Source organism: Zalophus californianus, chromosome 2 (assembly GCF_009762305.2).
Source record: "Zalophus californianus isolate mZalCal1 chromosome 2, mZalCal1.pri.v2, whole genome shotgun sequence".
Lineage (NCBI taxonomy): Eukaryota > Metazoa > Chordata > Mammalia > Carnivora > Otariidae > Zalophus > Zalophus californianus.
In genome coordinates, this window is record NC_045596.1 from 148,571,619 (window position 1) to 148,591,250 (window position 19,632).

The 19,632-nt window shown below is 38.5% G+C and overlaps 1 pseudogene; it reads left to right on the forward strand.

Annotated features, from left to right (window-relative positions):
* The first annotated feature begins 18,599 nt into the window (after positions 1-18,599).
* Positions 18,600-19,086, forward strand: LOC113924049 (annotated as a pseudogene).
* Positions 19,087-19,632: the final 546 nt, after the last annotated feature.

Genomic DNA, 19,632 nt, shown 5'->3' on the forward strand with positions numbered 1-19,632 from the left:
TGTGTCTTAGATTAAGAACGGTACCTGTTTGGAAAAAAATTGACTACCTACCCCAATTCAAAACACAAAATCAATTTCAGATGGATTATTGATCTAAATATGAAAGATAACACAACAAAAATTCTGGAAAAAAATTAAAATAATTTTTTCATGTCCTTTGGAGATGAAAAAGATTTCCTAAACAGGACATAAAAGCTACTATTTGAGAAGAAAAGCTTTTGAGGAAATTGGACTATATTGAAACCAAAAACTTTGCTTATCAAAAGATACCATTATGAGACTGGATAGGCAACAGACAGAGTGGGAGAAAACACTTGTAACTTATTTATTTTATAAGGAATATGAATAAAGAATATTGAAAGAAGTTTAATAAGAAAAAGCTGAGCTCCCTAATAGAAAAATGGGCAAAAGAGTCAAACAGGAACATCACAAGAGAGGATACCCAAATGGCCAAAATACTTGGGAAAAAATGTTCAACCTATTAATCATCAGGGAAATGCAGATTAACACCAGTGAGAAACCATGATACATGCATCAGGATAGATTTGCCAAATTTAGCAAAGAAAAATATGGAATTCCTAGATATATGTGAATTTCAGATAATGAATAATCTTTTAGTATAAGTATGTTTCAAATATTTCAGATAAATGGAAGTCCTGTATCTGGCAACACTAAACAGAAAGGCTAAAATGGAAATGACTAGCAATATTAAGCATTTCTGGTAATGTGGACAAATTGGAATTTTTTTTAAAGGTTTTATTTATTTATTGGAGATAGAGAGAGAGAGCGTGAGCATGACAGTGAGCTCTCGAGCAGGGGAGGGGGCAAAGAGAGAGGGAGAAACAGGCTTCCTGCGGAGCAGGGAGCCTGATGCAGGGCTCGATCCCAGGATCCTGGGATCATGACCTGAGCTGAAGGCAGACGCTTAACGACTGAGCCACCCAGGCACCCTTCCAACTGGAATTTTCTCCACACTGCAGTGTGGAGCAGGAATCAGTACATAACCACTTTAGGAGAACCTTTTGGGACTATTAAAGTCAAACCCAGTAAATCTTAGGACTCAGCAATTCCTCTCTAAAGAATATACCACAAGACATGTACACTAATGTTGACCGCAGCACTCTTGGTATTAAAACTATTAAAAAAAAAAAGGCAAAAGAAAACCAGTATCTATTAATAATGTAACAAATAAACTAGTATAATCATACAATGAAATATCAAAAAACAATAAGAAAGAACAAACTGTTGCTACACTCAGGACATTGATAACATTCTAAAACAATGTTGAATGAAAAAAGACAAACACAAATTAATCATTTTAGATGGGTCCATCTGTATAAAGTTCAAGTACAAAGCAGACTTAATCACAGTGTTAGAAAACAACATAGCGGGGACGCCTAGGTGATTCCGTTGGTTAAGCACAGGACTCTGGTTTTCAGCTCAGGTCACGATCTCAGGGTTGTGAGATCAAGCCCCACATAGGGCTCTGTGCTGGGCATGGAGCCGGCTTTAAGATTCTCGTTCCCTCTCCCCCTGCTACTGGTTTGTTGCACACACTCTCTTTCTCTCTCTCTAAAAAAAAAAAAAAAAAAGGAAAGAAATCAACATAGTGGTTACCAGGAGGAAGGCAGTGACTGGGAGGAGGCACAAGTGGGAGATTTGATAACATTTATTTCTTGATTTGGGTATTGGTTACTTGGGTATGTTCATTTTGGAAATCATCATGCCATATAGCCTTTTGATTTGCATACATTTCTTTGTGCATGTTCTATGTCAGTAAAATGTCTTCTCTAGAAAAAACTAAATTATTCCCCAAAATTTAGTAATTTGGGGGCGCCTGGGTGGCTCAGTGGGTTAAGCAACTGCCTTCAGCTCAGGTCATCATCCCAGGGTCCTGGGATCCAGTCCCACATCCGGCTCCCTGCTCGGCAGGAAGCCTGCTTCTCCCTCTCCCACTCCCCCTGCTTAGGGTGTTCCTGCTCTGACTATCTATCTCTCTCTCTGTCAAATAAATAAATAAAAATCTTAAAAAAAAATTAGTAATTTGTTTTTAGTCCTAAAAAAATTACTTGTGGTACACGTAACAGCTGATTTCAATTGCTGAGTCATGAGGACACATTCAAGGTGAGGTGCTGTCAGTAGCTCGGGAGCAGTGGGTCTTGGCATTCCTCCTGTGTCACCCGGGGGCGGGGGGGCAGGGCAGGGAGCAAAAGTGACTGTTCCAGCAAACACTGTCAGCTGCACATCTCAGCCTTGTTGAAAACAACTGTTCTGCAGACTCAGTTCAGTGTACTAAAATCCGTGTCCTTCACTCTATTTTAAACATTCCCTCTCCGGTGTGCTCTGTCTAGTTTGTGTCCTTTGTTCGTCTTCCTAGCAGTCAGCTGGGATTTGACTTTGCTTTCAAGTTTCAATGTTTCCTCTTTGTATACCTCACCTTCAGGCTTTATGCTTATTAACACTTAGGATGATCTGAATCAATACCCATGTCCTCCTTCCACCCTGGGCCTTGGGATTCTATTCCTCTACGTTGCTGATAAAACTAAAAGCATTGTAGTATAAAGGAGGGGCCTTACTATCTAGTTATATAATTATGGGGTTCCTTTATGTTAGAGCAGGAAAGCAAGAAGTGACCTTTGTGACTCAACCACTTATCATTATCACAAACTCTAATAATTAATAATAATAATAATGAGAAGAGGGGCGCCTAGGTGGCTCAGATGGTTGAGCGTCTGCCTTCGGCTCAGGTCATGATCCCGGGGTCCTGGGATCGAGCCCCGCATCTGGCTCCCTGCTCCGTGGGGAGCTTGCTTCTTCCTCTGCCTCTACTGCTCCCCCTGCTTGTGCTCTCTCGCTCTCTATCAAATAAATAAATAAAATCTTTAAAAAAATAATAATAATGAGAAGAAAAAGGAGGAGGAGGAGGAGAATGCTTTGTGTCATTGTTCCTGGTATGTGGTCCTGGTCCTTTATTTAGCTGAAGACAGATTCCTAGTCTCCTACTGACTCTTCCTAAATCTCCCCAGATTTTATTCTTATGTTTTAAATTAGAAACAACTCTTAGCTTTATATGCTCTCCATGACCCTTTCCTGACCTTCTATAAAGTTGAGTACAGATCCTCTGGAATACATGTTTCTCATGTAGTGGAAAGAATGCTTTGGAGTCAGATAGACTTAGCTTTGTACCCGGGCTCCCCTGCTTACTAACTATATGAACTTAAGCAAGTTCCTCTCTGAGCTTCCGTTTACTCTGATGTTAAAGATGATATTGATATTAAGAGCACAGAGTTTGATGAAATGAAGTATAAAGCACTTATCACTTTGTTTAGAATTCAACAGGTTTTTTTATTTTTCTTTTTTAAAAATATTTTATTTATGTGAAAGAGAGAGAGAGAGCATGTGAGCAAGCAGGGGAGAGGTGGAGGGAGAGGGATGGCAGACACCTCCCCCCTACCTGCTGCTGAGCATGGAGCCTGCCTGTGGGGCTCAATCCTAGGACCCTGAGATCATGACTTGAGCTGAAAGCCGAAGTCAGACACTTAAAGGACTCAGTCATCCTGGCACCCCACAACAGATTTTTTTTTTAATCTTATTTCCTGTCCTTCATCCTTTCCTTCCCTTCCTATACTTGCGCTCATTGCTTAGCAGGTCTTTCCTTAAGTTAGTTGATCAAAGGCACAAAAATGTATTAATTGTGTGATCAGTACAACATCATCATGTACATAGTTGCTCGAACATTCCTTTCCTATAGGAATGTCTTCAAATGATAATCTTGGAATATATTTATTGAACCCCATGCATGAAACATAAGTGAATTGCAGCTGAATAAAGTGATGAGAGATGTTGTAGAAAGACAGATCAGGACACATTAGGGTGGGGGAGAGAAGGGAGAGCAACCGAAACTGTGAGCAAGGTAATATCAAAAGGGTAAAACAGCACATTCCTTTTTAAGTCTTCTTGTGAATTTTTCTACTATAGTATGGGCCAAAATTCCTAAACTATAATTTTGTTTTCCCCAAATATTCTACTTTTGCTCCCTCTCCATGACATATGAAAAGGTTAGAGATACTTCTTTGTTGAATGAGTTACATAAAAGAACGCAATAATAACCAGTACAGTGTATAAAGGTTATGAATTTTGGTACAAGAAAAAATAATCCTAAATCCATGATTCACCACTCACTAGCCATGTGCTATTGGATAATTTAATTCAGTTACCTTGCCCAAGATTCAGTTACTAACTGCCAAATGGAGAGAATAATATCTATTTTGTACAACTGTGGAGAGGACTAAGATGATGTTTATAAGGTTCGTGGCACATTACTCAATAATGTTTATTACTAATCTTACTGGCACTATTATCAGCACTTCTGTTATGTGTCTTGATCATTTCACGTCTCGGTGTCAAATACAAATCCTTTCTTCTTTCTTCTTCTTTTAAGATTTATTTATTTGTCAGAGGGAGAGCAAGCACAAGCAGGGGGAGGGGCAGAAGGAGAAGCAGACTCCCCGCTGAGCATGGAGCCCAGCGTGGGACTCAATCCCAGGACCCCGGGATCATGACCTGAGCCAAAGGCAGACGCTTAACCAACTGAGCCACCCAGGCGTCCCAATCCTTTCTTCTTCTATTTAAAAGCATCAGAGACCCCAGGCTTGAATTCCAACATGATACTAGGTTACTTTTCAGAGACACATGCTCCTTCATTGCTTTCAAGGGTCCTGATTTGCTGACTTTTTCCAAGATGAGAACCCTTGGAATTACAGCCTCCCTCCTTCTAAGTCTTCAGGAGTTACACGATCACCTCAGTTTTCTTCTCTGGAGAACTGGGGGAAAAACAAACAAACAAACAAACAACTTTAGTTCTTCTATATTCAGTGTTTGTATCCATGGCTTAATGAATTTTACTGGATTTAAATAATCTACATACTCTTCAAACTCCAAATGAAATAGGATACACTGGCTGTATCAGTCATCCAACAGAAAATTCCCCTGGGCTATTTAAATCAGATGTCTATGTGGTTCATTTTGTGTGAAGAGGTTATAGTTTGTTTCTATAACTTAACTTTGTTTATGGCTGAGCCTCATCTCCCATCACATATATATAGGTATAAATTCAATAATAGCTGTGGTATTGTAAACAAATATTTCTGAAAGTAAAGAGCTACATTTTCTTGAAAATATGTCTCCCCGATAACATTTCTTGTTGTGTTTGACAAAAAAAAAAAAGTTTCTGAAATAAACTCTAATATTTTGTAGTAGAAGCTTCTTTTCCCTTAAAAAAATCATTTCCATAATTTTTAAACGCTTTGTTGACAATGCTTATGTGACCAGTTTGTGACTTCAGCAGGATGAGAATAAGACAAACATAAAGCGACTTTATTCCTTCTCCTTAAATGCCCCTTTGACTTTATCTCTCAAATCGTTCACTTCAATCCTTGGATGGAAATTACAGTTTTCCCAGCAATGCTCCAGAATTAATGAACGGTGTCATTTTTCAGTGAGTAAAAAGTGTAATCTAATCCAATATATTATCGTCAATCTCTTACCAGATTTAAACCTTCTCTTTTTCCCCAGCTCAGTCCTGCCTCAGGAAAACCCACAGTAGGAAGGAAGGTGCTGTTGATTTGTGCACTGGTCTGCCACTTACCTTCCTCCCTCCCTCCCTTCCTTCCTTCCTTCCTGTCTGTCTGTCTTTTTTACTTCTTCCCCTGCATTCACCAAGCCACCTTGACTCAAAGTTTGGATCATCAGGAGGTTAAAGGGCGCATGGATTCTACTTAACTGGTGCAATTATAATCTTGTATTGGAGTCCTTGGGTGTGGCAGATTCCAAATGCTGATTATTTCACCCCTGAGCAATCTGTGGTGGGTTCTTTGAAGTTACCCTGTTGGAAGCCCCATCAGCAGATTCCTGAGGTGGGTCATATATCTCAGCTGGCCCCTTCTGATGTTTGCCTCAGCCCCCGGCTTCTGGCAGCCACTCCACACTGACTCCATCTGTTTGGTCAGTTCTAGACAGTGCTCTTGTATAACTCCTTTTCAAGGTGACACAAGCTCAGTTTCTATAAATATAGCTTTCATCTAGTCTATGAAAAACAGGACTTGCAGCTCTGGAAGAGGAGACGATGCTCCAAGCCCTCCCGCACCCCTTTGCTCTTTGCCGCAGATGGCTCGGTAAGCCTCTTCTCTCTAGAGTTCTCAAGCAGGAGTTGGGTACCAGACGCTGCATCCCTCAATTCCCCCAAGGTCAACAGATCATCCCCAATTAAACTTTCTCACTTAGCATGGTGCTTTGGGGCTGGGGATGGGAAGGGGAGCAGCTATGAGGGGATCTCATGCTGTAAACACTTTCTCTCAAAAAATTCATGCTCGGCTGTCTCAATTTTTAAGCCTCTTTTTATATACACTTGAGACAACAATAACAATGCATTAGGGATCATGGGACTTCTTTTTTTTAAAGATTTTATGTATTTATTTAAGAGAGAGAGAGAGACAGAGCGCACAAGCCGGGAAGCGCAGAAGGGAGAAGCAGACTCCCCGCTGAGCAGGGAGCCCAACGCGGGGCTCAATTTCAGGACCCTGGGATCATGACCTGAGCCGAAGGCAGATGCTCAACTGACTGAGCCACCCAGGCGCCCTTATTTTTCTTGTCTTAATCTCAGCGGAGCCTCCACAACAGAAAATAAAGGATTTCAAAGATCCACACAGCCTAAAGAGACGTTCTAACATTTATATGGAACTTACTAATACACTCTCTTCTGTGTTCTCCTGTGCTCTCTCTGAAATAAATAAATAAATAAAATCTTAAAGAAAAAAGACAAGAAAAATATATTGTACATATATAACAAAATTGTGTGCCATGCATGGTAGAAAGTTCTTATAACAAATTTCTGACAGGTAAAACATTAATCATAATATAGTTGAAATTTAATGATGGGAGTATTTTAGTTTATGGTACTAGTATAAAGCATGCAATGGTACATCAATTAAATGTTAGCTATACTGTTTTTTCTCTCTTTTTAAAAGTTTGAAAATCCTTTCTTTCTATTAATGTGACCATACTTATGTGGATAGCTCATCATTTTCTTCTGTAATGGAATAAAAAGTAGTAAGACAAGGTTTCTATACGAGCTGTAGTTATCAATCAGAACACTCATTCTTGAACAGTATACAAATATCACTTCAGGGCGCCTGGGTGGCTCAGTCGGTTAAGCGTCTGCCTTTGGCTCAGGTCATGGCCCCAGGGTCCTGGGATCGAGCCCTGCATCGGGCTCCCTGCTCAGCAGGAAGCCTGCTTCTCCCTCTCCCACTCCCCCTGCTTGTGTTCCCTCTCTCGCTGTCTCTCTCTCTCTCTGTCAAATAAATAAATAAAATCTTTTAAAAAATAAAAAAAAATCACTTCCAAGTTATTTGTACTAATACTTAAATAGATTTAATTATAAAAATAGAAAGCTTATGAAGAAAATTGAAAAATGTTAAATTCATGAGAAGATTGAAATCACCAAGAATTCAGAAAATCAAGGACAGTTTCTTTTAAATTTTGATTTATAGTCTTCTAGTTTCTATGTTCACAGTGCATATTTTGTTTCTATTAATGAGATCACATTGTGCATATGCTGTTTATCCTACCTTTTAATTTAATACTGTACATTAGCATTAATATATAGGAATATAGGATATAACAAATATATACATATTTTAAAGATTTTATTTATTTATTTGAGAGAGTGAGGGAGAGAGCATGAGTGGGGTGGAGGGGCAGAGAGAGAGGGAGAAGCAGACTCCGTGCTAAGTAGGGAGCCAGACGTGGGGCTCAATCCCAAGGCCCTGAGATTAAGGCAGACGCTTAACCAACTGAGCCACCCAGGGACCCCACAAATCTATTTTAAGGGCTGAAGAAAAATCTATCATATAATTGTAGGGTCATATTTTATCACATCTTTCTGACTGAACATTCTTACAGTTCTCAGGTTTTATTATAAAGCACACCAAGATATTTCTTTATACATAAGTCAATGTATATAATTCTTATTATTACTTTAGGGTGCATACCACACTGACTGAAAGATCAAAGGGTTTCAACATTTTGAGCTTCTGAAAAAAAATATATAATTTACTTTTTAGATTCTACCAGCAATGTATGAGTACTATTATTACCTAACCCTACTAGATTGAGTATCGCTTTTTAGATTTCAATACTTTCACACATGAAAATGGTATTTTATTAGCAGTATTTTTATTCTCTGATAATCATGCCTTTTAAGTGGCTTCCATTTACAGCACATAAAAATCTTGAGTCATTGGGAATGCTCCATCTGAAGCTGCCTTACTCAAAATGAAATATTTAATGAGAATATTTTCTAGTAGTTTTTTTCTTTTTTTTAAACAATTTTATTGGCCCTTAGGGTAGATCAGTAACTCTGGAAATCTGGGCCCAAATCATGTCACCTTTGGCTTATGTTCTAAACCTCTGGGGCCTTGACTTTTTCTGTATTCTGTGTGCAAGGGAGCACTAAAATCTCTTCTCAATTCAGTTCTGGCCCCACTATGAGCACAACGTGTATCAGTTCCAGGCAGGGTCAACTCACCCTGGTTGCTCCAAGGCTTCCTTTTGCAGGCAGCTGCAATCGATTTGCAGCTTCTCCAACACTTACAGAACCAGTTCCCTCACCTCGTACCTCAGTACTCTGGGCACCGGGCACTCAGAAGGCCACTCTGTAGACGTCGGAGAATCAGGCCCAAGGAAGCTTTCCCCCAGCTCACAGGCATGGCCGTCAGTCGAGCTGCAAGCTCCTCTTCCTCACAAGTTTCATCTTCACAGGGCTCCTCCTCCAAGTTTCTAAGTTTTAGTAATCTCAGCCTTTCTTCTTTGTTTCAACAGCCTAAGGATATGAGCTGTTGCCTGCCATTGTACCCCCCTGGTACCTTCAGTTCTCTTTTTACCCTTCTGTTAACTAGTCAACAACTTTCTATCTAGTTAGCCATTCCGTGTGTTAAAGTCAAGAAACTACCCAGGTTTTAGAAATCCTCAGGATCACGGTAGCCTGAGGTAGGAGGGCAGGATTACCTAAATCATGGAATGTATAAATAAATACAAGAATATAAACGTCAGGCCTGATCACCAGTTGCTTATCTGAAGCAAGTAAGGAAAATGCAATCTACTTACTGAAAACTTTTGTGACTTATTATTCCTCTTAAATGATATTAACTATTATTTATATCTGATATATATATATATATATAAAGTGAGTTGTGCTTCTCCCAATTTCTTTATTTTCTTATTTATAGTAAAATAACACAAAGTGATGCTTAAAATTGAGGGACAAGTCACCTGCAATTCCAGAAAGTAACCTACTATCCTTTTGTTTATTCCCTTCGGGTTACTTTAATATATACATATATATACACACACACACACACACACACACACACACACACATATACACATATATAATATAGTACATAATTTTAATCTTAGTGAAATACATTTTTTCATTTTAATATCTTAAAATTTATTGAATGAAATTTATTGAATAAAAATCCCATGCAAATATAACATATCCCATAACTATATATTATATTTTGTATACAATATAATATATATTTTACAAAAATTATATACTGTAATTAAACATTTTGTTAGAAAACAAGGTTTCTGATTATTTTTTTATTAGAAACGATGATTCTATGAATACCTTTATTTACACAACTTTTGGGTTTACAGTTTTTAAGTCTTACCAAACACAGCAAAGATAAAAGCCGATAATGAGAGTCAAGTCTATAGCTTGAAACTCATTAATACAGCAATGGTTAGCCACGGTAAATTAACCAGACTTACTAACGTATTCTTCATTAACTAAGTTGGTGTTTTCTTTAATACGACTTTCAGAAAATTATGAGAAAAGAGCAGGAGGCACTTCAGGGTGGTTTTACTTCCCGTCTTCAATTTCTTCACTCTAGATCATTTCTCTTTGCCTGATTGGAGACCTCTGGGTAAATGTGGTGACTGACCACTGTGGAAAATGAAACCAGGACAGTGGTAAGCTCTGAAATAAATGGACTTTTGAGGCAGGATATTGGTGGGCTCATTGGATGAGCTCAATGTGAGTGGGAAAGGAAAATATAAACAAACAAAAATCAAGAAATTCCAGTGAAGATAGTGAGAGCCTGAGGTAAGAAAAACAAATGCTATTAAGTTTTTCTTCAGAGGCTCTTAAATTTCATGACCAAAAGGAAGTCAAAGGAAGAAAAGAAGACATTGGTTACATTTTAGCATCCCTAACTGCCATTCAAGTATTCGGAGTGAGGAGAGGAAGTGTATTTTGTCTGAGTCTAAGAAAAATTAATTTTGATTCAGTTGGGACCATTTAAAACAGATATTTGGCTACTTCAGGACCAACAAAATCTGTTTTTGCCAGTTTATCATTAGCTCAATTTGAATCAAGCTGCCAAAATATTATTTTAATGGATTTTATTGGTCAGTTTCAACTTCAGGTTAAATATAGACATATAAATTCATTTAACCTCAATTTGGTCTTACTTATAGTATACATATGGCCCACATAAATGTTTAAAAATCTTCCAGACCCTGAACATATTTTTAAGATAAGTTGAACTTGTTGACTAAATTTTTCCAAGAAGGGTTTCCATGGATTTTTTGAAAATAAGCTTAAATGTTTCCACAAAAATAGGACATTATTAAGATATTCTTCCTGATCCTCTCTTGACTCTTTCCAAAACAAAAATTGTAACTTAGCTTGACCTCTTGTACCATGGTGTGTACTATGTATTCCAAAACTAAATTATATTATCACAAATAAAACATTCAATAAACAGCTGCCATGGAAAACTGATTTTGAATGGAGCATTCCAGAGTTTAGCTGTATCTTTAGCATCAGCATCAGATAAAGCTCAAGCTCTCATACGGTGTTTGGTGCTTTAATGGACAATTTTCGTGTTCCTCCTCCTCCCGCCCCTCCTCCCCCTTCTCCTCCCCCTCCCCCTCCTCCTCATTCTTCTTTTACAATTTTTATTCTGATTAAGTTGATATTATTTAATATGATACTAAGTAGTATCATTTGTTACCTAAATGGAGCTTTGGCTGGAATTGAGAAAAATCTAACAAGAATCTTTTTATTCAATTGATGATGTAGAAAGGGCATTTTTTAAGCTAACTCAATGGACTCCTACAAATTTTATTTGATTCATACAAGAAAGCCCCTTGATTGTTACACCTTTTGAGTTGGTTTTAATTTGTTCCCCCATCTCTCCTGCAACTGCAAGGAGCAGATTGCCATTATGCTGCAAGAAACCTCCTTGTCCAGGCTCTGGCACTTGGGGTGCTCACAGGAGAGGACTGCTCAGTGATTTGGACACTCATCCTCCATGCTGTTTTACTGATGGCAAGTCAAAAGCCAGGGTGGAGTCATTCCCTGAAGTAAGGTTACATGCTTTTGGTTTTTTCTTCTTTCAATGATGGGATGAAATTATGAGCAAGAGTGTGTTTTTTAAGGGACAGTGGGGAGGCACTGATAGGGGATATCTTTTAAATTTGTTGTATCTTCCCAGATATAACCAGGTCACCATCTCAGACATCGGATAATGTTACTATATATACTCATTTAACCTATAGGTATCAGATTTTGATGGTGACAGTATCTGTTGTAAGTAGCTAACATTTATGCAACAACATTTATTGTGTATCAAACAGTATCAGCAAAGTACATCATCTGAACCTAGGTGTGGTGCATTATTACCCTACTTTGTAGATGAGACATCTGAAGCTCAGCTTAAAGAAGTTTAAGTAACTTGCTCAAGGTCACACAGAAGATTAGGATCAGGGTGGAAATGCAACCCCAATTAGTCAGGCTCTAACCTAACATGCTATGATGATCTTTGGTAATTTGTCCCTCTGTCACAAACAAAATTTTTAAAAAATTTTATTTTTTAAAAGATTTTATTTATTTGACAGAGAGAGAGAGCACAAGCAGGGGGAGTGGCAGGCAGAGGGAGAGGGAGAACCAGGTTCCCCGCACAGCTGTGGGAGCCCTATGCGGGGCTCGATCCCAGGATCCCAGGATCATGACCCGAGCCAAAGGCAGTCACTTAACCAACTGAGCCACAAACAGAAATTTTAAAATAACCTTGATTTTTCTATTTGTGGTTTTCGAGAATTTAAAACTCTAGGCTTTATTTATAAGGACTGGTTCAATCTCTTAAGCAGAAAGCATGATATACCTGAGAATGTCTGGAAGCCGTACATTCCTCAAGAAATTATTATACGCGAGGTAACTTAAGGAGCTAGAGTTAAGAAGAGCAAATGAGATAAATGTGGTATCTTATCTGTGACCCAACCCTATCGTCAAAGGAACATCTTCCCTGGTTCTTAGTGGAATGATAGCTAATTATCAGTAATTGCTAAGTGCCATACATTGTACTAAACACTTTGATTGTAAAGTATCATTTCATCAGTATCTTTTGCAATTTATAAATGAGACAGCACAGGTGCAGGGAGTTATGCAATTCACCAACTCTCGCACAACTAACAGGTGGTAAAATATTACCTACCTTGCAGTTATAAGGATTAAATACAGGGTACATAAAGTTCCTGACACACAGTAGGCAAATAATAAATACTGTCTGTTATTATGGTAAATTCTAACATCTTACAAATTCTATTCTTGTCAAAACAAAACAGATCCAAATATATTGTGAAAATTAATAAAGGGAAACCTCACCAAAGTAGAGTGGGGAGGCTAGAAAGGGGAGCCCTACCACTTAACATCAATTACAGAAAGACTTGTCAATTACAGGCTCCTACAGAGATGTCAGCTACATCCCCAACAGAAGAATCCTCAACAGGAAATAATCATCAATTACAAGCCCCCAAAGAAAAAGATGTACATTGCATCTCCTACATGAAATTTACTACCTTACAACTCAGCCATGGAGAAAGCCTTATCACCCTGAACTCTTCAATGGACTTTTCTTCAAAACAAACCCTTCCAATTTCCTCCTTCTTCTCCATGAAATAACAGTCCTCTTCTTTGTTTGTTGGATTTGAACGCCAGGCTGTTTGAGTCTGGGGCTTGTGCTTTTGGTACAAAGTAATGGTACCAAATTTTTCCACAATAGATCTGGCGCAAGAAAGACTGTATGTAATGGATGTCATTAACCCCGGAAGAGTGATATTTTCCACAAGGATGCTGGTAACATTGGCAAGCAAGCCATCATCCGTATGTGGCTTTGCATTAACAGACACCAGTGTGTTAGAGGAAGGAGGAGAACATGGATGAAACTCTCCTGGAGACTCCCCATCAAATGTGGGAGGACTTCACCTGAAATCTCATAGTAAATAGCTGCAAATACTTAGTCAAATTTCAGTATTAATGTTACTGTGCCCCATTTGTATCTACACGCTTGAGTAGTCTAAGGACATTTGAGTTCTTAGAGACCCTTTTATAATATAAATTAGCAGAAATATGTTAGGCTCAGATTAAATGAATATCCAAGCACAGTAAGAACCCCTAGGGTATATGAAACTTGTATCATTAGAGAAAGAAATAATTTTAAATTTATAAATAATCTTTAAAGTCTATCTCTTTAAATATAGACTATAGAATACCGGGTCCCTCCATTTTTGGACATGATACATGACAGTCTCATGTATCTCATGAAACATGAGAAAACTGCAAACACTCCTGACCAATTGGGAAGGCATTTCCACTTATCTTTGAGTGGCTCCCTTCTTCCCTCCAGATTTCCTAGCTAACTGTACGTGGCTGCCCCTCTTTGTCCATCTTCATCATTTCCTGGGACTGTGACATTCCCTTGATCTGGGTCAACTTCTCAAGCCTTCTCTTTTAAGATTCATGTCTGTGATAGTGTAGCTAAAGCATTTAGTGTCATGCCTCTGCCACAGCCTGGCACAATTCCAGACTCTATGTAACAGAGGCTGAGGGCAGCAATCTTGTTTGAAGGCAGGGATCAGGTGGTTTATCTTGGTACGATGTTTGCCTAGAAAGCACATTGCTTTTACTTACGTGTTCTATTGATTTGAGGTGGCTTTGGGAAGGCTGTTGGAGAGTGTCTCACACATTCCACACTTAAGGCCTCGATAGTTCTTTCCCAAATTAGTGGGAGTAGCAAATATTTCAAAGTTTGTCAAAATTTATCTGAGCCATTTATTGTGATACAGAAGATTTAAATTTAAATATTTCACAGGTAGCATGAAAGGAATGATATAAAATATATTGGTCAGCTTTCAGTTAATAGAATTTCCCTGAATCCTTTTCTTTCTTTCTTAATAGAAGAATAGAGCAAGAACATGAGTAACATTATTACTTAATCTCTCATCTGTTGATAACAGTGGAATACCCTGTAGGTACAGCAGATTTCATACTTAAGTAGTCCTTTTACTCAGGTGACTTATGTGAACTGATGGCTATAACTGAGTTATAGCAGAGAGTTGTTTGCTGTTTCAATATCCACCTTGTCTTTCCTTTATTGTGTGGCTGTAGTGTGATTTGAATTGTGTCATTCTCTCTCCAACTCCAGGGGTGAGCCCTGGTTGTTCTGAGGCACTCAGAACAATCCCTTCTCTTCGGCCACAGTACACTTTCTTGGATGGCTACAGAATCCAGACAGAAACTAATCCACACATGGCTCCCAGGCATTGGATCAGAAGCAAGCATGTCATGAAGAAGAAACCAATTGGAATTGAACTCAGAACTTTCTTTTTGATGCCTATGAGAAGAGATGCCTTCTTTCACCCTGCATGTGAACGAGGTAGAATACACCCAAGAGTGCTATACTCTCCCACGTAGGAGGGGATGCTGAGGAGAAAGCCGGCACGTGGAGGACAGAACCTAGAGAATCAATCACAAAGAAGTAGGGCGTGAACTTTGACCAAATCATCCCTCAAGTTTATCCTTCTGGGCCTTCAGTGCATGAATTAATAAATAACCTGGGTTGACTAGACCTGATACTTTTCGATTTGCATCCCAAAGCATAACAACTGTTATAAAAGCATGCAGCCAATGCCATTTTGGTGTGCTTTGGTAAGAATAATATGCTATCTTATCTTGGGTGAAGAACTTTGGGATTTGTTTTCAAGGATTTATATACATTCCTTCATTAATATTTGTAATTGTTGTTGCAGCAGAACATAGTTTTATGATTATCTTTGCTTCAAAAGGAAATTGTGATACAGAGAAATTAAGCATTTTGTTGCAACCAATCCCTAATTAGGTAAAGTTAAATTAGAGAAGAGGGTGTGTAGGAAAATAGAGGGGAAAAGTTAAATAACACACAGTCATTTAAATGGTGAAAAAAAAACCCGATAAATGGAAAAACTCATTTTATTTCATTTCTGTTTTTACCAAATTAAAGAAAAAACATATGGGTTAGATCTCACAGAGAAAAAACATTTATGTCTTTCGTCACATTTCAATACTTCAAACTCCGCAGTAATTAAACTCTTTCAAAGCTTAAGACACTCAAGTGAGAAGGAGCATACAGGCACACATCCAAAAGCTGGATGCAAGAGGATTACCAGTAAGTTGATAAGATGATGACTCATTAATATCTTCTTTATTATTCCCATTTTGGGGGGATTTGTCAAGTTCCCATATTATTAGGAATAAGAATGAATAGTACCATTTATTTTTTCTTTTGTAATCCATTAACTAACTACAAGCTAGTTAAAGGAATCCTGGCAGACAGTGGCATTATCCTCTCCAGTTTTGGGGGAATAATCCAGGGGCATTCTTCATAATAAACAAGGTAAGCCTGGATCAGTGGCTGTGGCTACCACCATATCAGCTTCCAGTTTTTAGTTTCAGCACTGACTGGAGCCACAGAGCTATGCTATGTAAGCCTGGGTGAGTCATGGTTCATTAGCCCATAGTCATTTCATAGTCATTTCATTGCTGGAACTTTCCATCTTGCAAATGTCAAAATTAGAGCGCTCAAAGGTCCCAAGAATTAAAGGAATGAGCTCCCAATTAAAGCTCAGCATTTATGCGGATTAACGAGAGAGGAAGTACTCTCCAGAGTACTAAAATGCTCTCATCTGATAAAGCATGGGCAGTTTGAGACAAGCAGACATGTGATATTCTCAGTCTTTTTCTTAGTTGCAAAATGTTGAGCCTCGGTCTGTGGTCAATATCTAGATTGCCTCTTTGCTGTCTAAGTTGGCCACAGGAAATTATTTTCTCATTTATATTAAGTGGCATTATATTTTATGGAAGGTTGTTCAGATTTTTTCATAAGAAAAACTGTATTACTTAAGACACTTTTCTTCACTCTGGGGCCTCTAAAATAGAAGCACTGATTTTTTTAGGGATGCTTGAGTAGCTCAGTCAGTTGAGCGTCTGTCTTTGATTCAGGTCATGATCCCTGGGTCCCGCTCAGTGAGGAGCCTGCTTCTCCCTCTGCCTGTTGCTAACCCTGCTTGTGCTCTCTCTCTCTCTGACAAATAAATAAATAAAATCTTAAAAAAAAAGAAGCACTGATTTTTTAAAGACATTAAGACTTTATATGTTTGGCCATATGTAATATTAAATCATCATATTAATACTAATTAAGAATAGCTTCCAGATTGACTAACTCATCTGTTATATTCAATGACATTTGCCTTTGTATACCTTAAGCCCCTAAAAGAGACTGGCATTTGTATATAAAAGCTTGTAATAAAATGCCTGTGTTATTCTCCAAATAATACAGACACTATAATTCTTTTTTTTTAAGATTTATTTATTTATTTGAGGGGTGGGGAGAGGGGTGGAGGGAAGAGGGAGAGAGAATCCAAGCAGACTCCCCCCTGAGCACAGAGCCCAACCCAGGGCTCCATCTCAGGACCCTGAGATCATAACCTGAGCAGAAACCAGGGTCCCACGCTTAACCTACTGCACCACCCAGGTGCCCCAGGAGGTTTCATTACTTTATTGCTCAAAATTGTGAAAATATTCTTATTTAACACATTTTTTTTTTTTTTAGTGCTTCCTTTGGTCAGGAATGATACCCTCAACGCTCTGAAAATACTTTTCTCAAGGTCCCACCACATGAAAATCTAGTTATGTGCATACTGTCAAATTAGAATTCATAAAGTCACAAGTATGAGGTCCATATCTTAGAGGGCTTTGTTGAAACCATCAGGAGCAATATGGAAAGTTCATGGTCTCTTCTAGGCTCTTATGAAGACCTCCATATTTGTCTAAGTTGACTCATTGTCAGCAAATCAGGGAAAGGGAGAACAGGTTGTACACACTCTGTCTACTGACAAAAGGTTTACTTATATCATTTTGATCTGGGCAGGTGGGAGGACTTTTTTTTTTTCAGTGTATGTGTTGTGGCATAAAAGAGGGACACAGATAATCTAGTAAGACTTCAGGCACTCTTTGTGACTTATATTTGGCAGGTAAAGAGAATATAATTTTTCCTTCCTATATTTTCAGGTTTTACTCCATTTGAATATCCGGCCATGTATACACACATGTTTCCTTCAAGGCAATATCACAATTGAGATTCTTTCCCCCACCACTCACCAAATGCATAAGGGAAGGAGCCTGAAAATTTTGAACCTAACACATAAAAATAGAAATCAAAAAGATATCAATTCCCATTTATCTCTAAAAAATAATGTAAAACAACAAAATACAATTTTATTTAAAAATAATTTCATCAAATCAAAGTATCCTAACTAAATTTTTATTTTCATCATTTGTTCATGAATATTCACAAATGTTTATGCATAAATATGACATATAATTGTAAACAAGTAATGCATGTTTCCTTATTCTATAGGTTTATAATTATTATTTCAGTCTCTACAATACTTTACCTAATTGATGAGCCATAATTTATTTGAACACTCCTATGGAGTCAGACATATAAGTTTTTGGTAAGATTTTGCTCTAATGGGTACGTATGTTAGGATTAGCAGCTTCATTCATAAAGCTTTTGCTTTTTCAAAAATAAATTTCCAGTAGAAAAGTTACTAGGTCATAGTGAAGATAATTTTCATTTTTCCTAATACAATTTCTAAAAAAATTGCTTTGTTTTATTCATTTCTTTAGAGAGGGAGAGTGCATGGGGAAGGACAGAGGGGAAGAGAGACGTAGACTCCCTGCTGAGCAGGGAGCCTGATGGGAGATTCAGTCCCAGAGATCATGACCCGAGCCAAAGGCAGATGCTTAATCCACTGAGCCACCAAGTTGACCCCTAACTTATATTATTTTAATTGTTAATGAGAATAGACATTTATCTATGTGTTTATTTACTACTTTCATTCCTTTGTGTGTAAATTTTCTGCTCATATATTCTGGAGCCAGCCTTGAAAGCAGAGATTCCATGGTCACGGTGGCCTCAGTGACCTAAATAAATTGCTCCAACATTTTAAGTAAGTCAGGACTATCATTCATCATCTCAGTTTCTTTCTTCCTTTCTTTTTAAAAAGATTTATTTATTGATCACTTCCAGCCTCCCTCTAGCTGCCATCTTGCATCCCTGAGTGTGTGCACCTAATCTCAGCTGGTCCGCCCAAGACCCCCTGAGCGCCAACCCTATTCTGCCACGCGGTCCCATTTCCGCTCCAACAAGATGAAAGAAACTATCATGAACCAGGAGAAACTCGCCAAACTGCAAGCACAAGTGCGCACTGGTGGGAAAGGAACTGCTCACCGAAAGGAGAAGGTGATTCACAGAAGGGCGATAGCAGATGATAAAAAACTTGAGCTCTCCTTAAAGAAGTTAGGGGTAAACGATGTCTCTGGTATTGAAGAAGTGAATATGTTCACAAACCAAGGACCAGTGATCCACTTTAACAACCCTAAAGTTCAGGCGTCGCTGGCCGAACACTTTCACCATTACAGGCCACGCTGAGACAAAACAGCTGACAGAAATGCCACCCAGTATCTTCAACCAACTTGGTGCAGACAGTCTGACTAGTTTAAGAAGACTGGCTGAAGCTCTGCCCAAACAGTCTGTGGATGGAAAAGCACCACTTGCTACTGGAGAGGATGATGATGATGAAGTTCCAGATCTTGTGGAGAATTTTGATGAAGCTTCCAAGAATGAAGCAAACTGAATTGAGTCAACTTCTGAAGAAGATAAAACTTGAAGAAGTTACTGGGAGCTGCTATTTTATATTATGACTGCTTTTTTAAAATTTTGTTCATGGATCTGATAAAATCTAGATCTCTAGTATTTAAAGCCCAAGCCCCTTGGACATTGCCGCTCTTTTCAGTTCTTGCTTATACACAATTCATTCTTTGCAGCTAATTAAGCTGAAGAAGCCCGGGAATAAAGTTTGAAACAAAGTTAATAAAGTTCTTTGCCAAGGGAAAAAAAAAGGATTTATTTATTTATTTGAGATAGAATGAGAGAGAGAGAGAGAGCACATGAACGGGGAGGAGGGGCAGAGGGAGAAGGGAGACTCTCCACTGAGCAGGGAGCCTGATTTGGGGCTTGATCCCAGGACCCTGGGATCATGACCTGAGCACAAGGCAGACACTTAACTGACTGAGCCACCCAGGCACCCCAACGTCATCTCAGTTTCTTATGCTCTGATCTAAAATTGTACTTCAGGTACCTGGTGGCAAAGATTTTTTGGTAATGCCTCCCAGGTAGTTAT